Source organism: Furipterus horrens, unplaced genomic scaffold, assembly GCF_987537825.1.
Source record: "Furipterus horrens unplaced genomic scaffold, mFurHor1.1.pri manual_scaffold_3, whole genome shotgun sequence".
Classification (NCBI taxonomy): domain Eukaryota; kingdom Metazoa; phylum Chordata; class Mammalia; order Chiroptera; family Furipteridae; genus Furipterus; species Furipterus horrens.
In genome coordinates, this window is record NW_028327173.1 from 114,278,972 (window position 1) to 114,283,363 (window position 4,392).

The 4,392-nt window shown below is 40.6% G+C and overlaps 1 pseudogene; it reads right to left on the bottom strand.

Moving 5' to 3' along the window:
- Positions 1-546: 546 nt before the first annotated feature.
- Positions 547-3,468, bottom strand: LOC150015775 (nucleophosmin-like; annotated as a pseudogene).
- Positions 3,469-4,392: the final 924 nt, after the last annotated feature.

A 4,392-nucleotide genomic window follows, 5' to 3' on the forward strand; every position in this document is an offset into this window, starting at 1 on the left:
CACAAAATCAAGTCTCTTACCCTCTCTCCAAAGTTCTGTGTGACCTAATACAGTTTGGATGATTGAAAAGTAGAATTCCTCTAGATGTAGAAAAAAATCCGTAGGTTTGGTTATATTATCAGCAAGCTCTGTAAATTAAAATTCTATTTCAAATTGTAACTTTGCTTTGAATTTTTCTCTTCTTTTAATTTTAAATTTTTTAAATAATTATTTGAGATTCCTTTTTTTTTTACTTTATTAAATACTGAGTTTATTTCACATGTATATCTTTGTCTCCCCACCACTTCCACTTGTCTTACTGCCACTACGACTATGTCCTACCATAACATTCCATACATACTTAAAACCAACCGAGGGTGAAGTTCCATCTTTAAAAACTAAACAGGCATTTTGGACAACACATTCTTGGCAATGGAACCTGGACAACATTTATCAGACACGGTAGGGAAAGTTCTCACTCTGCATTATAAAGAGGACAGCCAGATATCAACTATTACAGAAATGAAATAAGATGGAAAATTTTAACAAACTGTTTAAACTATTTTCTTAAAGAGACTTCCGCCACTGCCAGAGGTCTTGAATAGCCTGGTCAGTCATCCGGAAGCAATTCTTCACATAATTGATGAATTTGGCTTCCACTTTGGGAAGTGAACCACCTTTTTGTATACTTGCTTGCATTTTTGCTTTTATGTCTTCTACAGAACTAGGTCCTTTTGGTGTTTTAGGAGTTTTTTCCTGTTTTTTGAAGGATTCTTGACCTTTTGATCTTGGTGTTGACGGTTTTGAGTCTTTTCCATTCTGGTTTGGTTTTTGTGCATTTTTGGCTGGAGTATCTCACATAGATTTCTTTACAGGAGCTTTTTCTTCAGCTTCCTCATCTCAAAATCATCATCATCATCATCTTCATTATCATCATCGTCCTCATCATCCTCATCATCATCTTCATCGGCAGCAAGTTTTACTTTTTTCTGTGGGACCTTGCTGCCACTTCCAGGGGCGGAGCGCTTCCCGGACATACTCAGGAGCTTCACATCCTCCTCCTCTTCGTCTTCTGACTCTGCATCTTCCTCCACAGCTACTAAGTGCTGTCCACTAATATGCACAGGCCCTGAACCACACTTCAACCGTAAGACCACAAGCGGTGTTATTTCAAAGCCACCAAGGGAAACCGTTGGCTGCACAGACATTTTCAGGGTTGCCAGGGTCACTTTAATGGGACTGCCTTTGTAATTCATGACCTCTGCTTCTACAATGTGCAGTTCATCCTTTGCACCGGCCGCTAAACTGACAGTTCGTAAGGATAATTGGTGCTCATTTTCATCATTTTCCACCTTAAAGTGATAATCTTTGTCAGCTTTGAGTTCACAACCGAAAAGATAGTTCTGGGGCCTCAGAAGGCTCATGTCGACGCCACTTGGCCGGGAATGGTCTGCCTGCAGTGTGGGGATGAGTCAGCACTGCGACCCGGCCGGCCGCTTCCCCAGCTCTCCCCTCAAAGCCACCACACCAAACTCTCCCCAAGCATCTCCAGTCCTCTCTGCCTTCCCCCCGCTGGAGCCCAGGGTAAGTGGGGGCCAAAATATTTTTGTATGTGATCCGCTTAAGAGCTCTTTCTCCAGCTGTTTCTCTCCGGCTAGCAAGAAACCCTGTGGCTTTTCGCTTTTCTCAGCTGGATACTATTTTACTTTCCACTCTGTTGCTGTAGGCTGGGGAGCCCAGCTGGGGGTTTAGACCCTGCCCTTCTCAGGGGGAACCCCCGGCTGCTGAGCTGTTTCTCAGTCCCTTCAGCTGCCACCCGTGTGAGCCCAGCCAGCCCTTCCGTGTCTCCGCACTCCCTACTGGTCACGTTGTGATGTAGCGGCCTTTTTTGTCTCTCCGTGGTTATAAGACTTCTCTCCAGCTGGTGTTCGGTTGGTTATGCCAGATGATTTCTCCAAAATTACGTTGTAAATCCAGACTAGTTCTGGGAGGAAGTTAAGTGTAGCTTCCACTTACTCCTCCGCCATCTTGTTTTTTCCCCCCACAGCGTTTTTTTTTGACATTCCTAACCCATACTTATTCGTCCACTCTTATTTAATTTTGAACTGGTAGTAATTGTAATTAAAGACCATTTCAATTATACATCTAAACTTCCTGTAAGAGCCACAAAAGTTTTACATAAAAAATGGAGAGAGAGAGAGAGAGAATTCAGAATGAAAATTAGTTTCCTGAAAGAAGAGGAAAGACAATACCAAGGAAATTAAATAACAGGTTAAGAAAATATTTTCATGTATAAATATTTTGATTTTTTATAGTGTGGCAATAATTTTTACATCACTCCTCTCCTTCTTTCAGTGTACCTATCTCATTTTAATGCATTTTAACGAAAAGTTGAATAGTTAAATACATCTTTCAAAAAGGAAAGTTCTCCTGAAATGTTTATGTCATTGGCAAAAGGATTCTGGCACATTATTTAATGAGTTCTTTGCTTTTGAAGGTCAGTAAAACTGTTAATGTTGGATTAGTTGTTTGAATTAACCTGATAATAAAAAACAACAGGCAGAAGAAAAAGGATAAGGCACAGTTTTCCAGCATTTAAATGATTATTCTTGCTCAAAATTTCAGCTCAAGGTATAAACCACAGTAAGATATTGAAAAAAAAATTTTTATGAATATTTTATTATTATTGCTAAAAAAAGAAAAACAGCCTCGGGGGCAGAGGTTGGGGGGATAGATTTTCTAAATGCTGTTCCAAAGTGCGTCCCATGTTGATGAAGCCCAAAATGTCTGGACACTTTGGAAGTGACAATGACATCCAGGAGGTAGCAGCCTGGCCCCATCGGGACTGATATGTGCTGACCCCAGTGGAGCTAAATGATACAAAGCACAACCCTAATAATGAAATATTTTAAATTAAAAAAAAACAAAAAAAACCTGCAAATGGCACGTCTAAATGTTGCTGTTAGGTGGCACCTTTGTTTGTTTTTGCCTCTTGAGCTGAGATTCACCAACAAACTGACCATGGCTTCTCTGGGTCTGTGCTCTCATTCAGACAGCAAATTGTTGGGTAAAGCAGCAGACAGGTGGGCAAAGGTTGGAGGAAGGGTTAAACCGCTGGGTGGAAAGAACCCGTCTGCCACAGCCTGTCAATAGCATGTGGGCTGTGGGCGGGGTATATGAGTATGTCCCTGTCCCTGCCGTAGGCTCCTCTCTCAGTGGACTGTCAGACCAGCTGTCCCGGTAGCAACCATGGCCTCCTTTCCCAAGCCCAGGCCTATGGGAAAGTCTCCATTGGCCAGTAATTGATTCCAATCTGCCAGCTTCATCACTGCAGGCTCTCATCACTGGCAGCAAGCTGGGAAAGAACTACTACTGGGGGAGGGTGGGGTAGGGTGGATGGGACAGGAGCAAAGGCCACCAGGGCCCCCTGCAATAAAAAAAAAAAAAAAAAAAAAGAAGGCTCATGTCCATGTCCATAGAATCTTCCATGGGGTGGTAGCACGCACTTAGGTGGGAGAGAATGTGGACAGAGATAAATGACTTCTGTTCCGCAGAACAGACACACAGGATGGAATTGCACCAGGGTAATTATTTGAGATTTCATCAGTTTTCAATGTCTGTGTAATTATCACATTAATGTGCAATCATCTTTAAGAGAATGGGTTCAAGAATGCAAATATTTAACCACTGTGTTGTACACCTGAAACTAATATAATGTTATATGTCAATTATACCACAATTTAAAAAGCACAAAACCACAGCACAATATATATGGAATTAATCTCATATACTTTTTAAAAATTTGTATAAATTAGAAATGAACACTGAGACCAAGAACTGGCTTGACATTGGTGCAATATTAATATGTATTTTCCTCTGCTTACCTGTGTTTTATTTCATTTTTGGCACTAGTTTGTGATGGGGTGTATACAAAAAGAAGAAATTAGCAACAACTCCGTTACTGGCAAGCATCCTAACTTTCAAAGGCTGTGAGTGAAGTAAAGGAACATAATACAACACACAAATCTCTTTCCACTCTCAATAATTCTTTTCCACTACCTTGTAACCTGAAAAAGCAGCTCAAGTTCCTTCTTGAGCATCTTCCTTGCCACTTGTATTGACTTTGATTTTACCAAATTTTGATTCACAAAAGTAGATAAAGCATAACAATTCTGGAAAAACAGTAGCCCAGATGTGTAGTGTTCATCATTAGGAATGGCGGTGAACCTTGGAAGACTTTGTGTTTCTTAATTTATCTTTTGCCTAATGATATTTAAAAGATGCTTACCTGGAACAGTCAGGTAAAACTACTCTCTATTTTTGTTTGGTATGTAAAAAAGGGCTTTTAACCTAACTCTGAGTCCCTTTATCTCATGAAGCCAATTTTTATTGTACAGAAGAAGTAGTATTCAA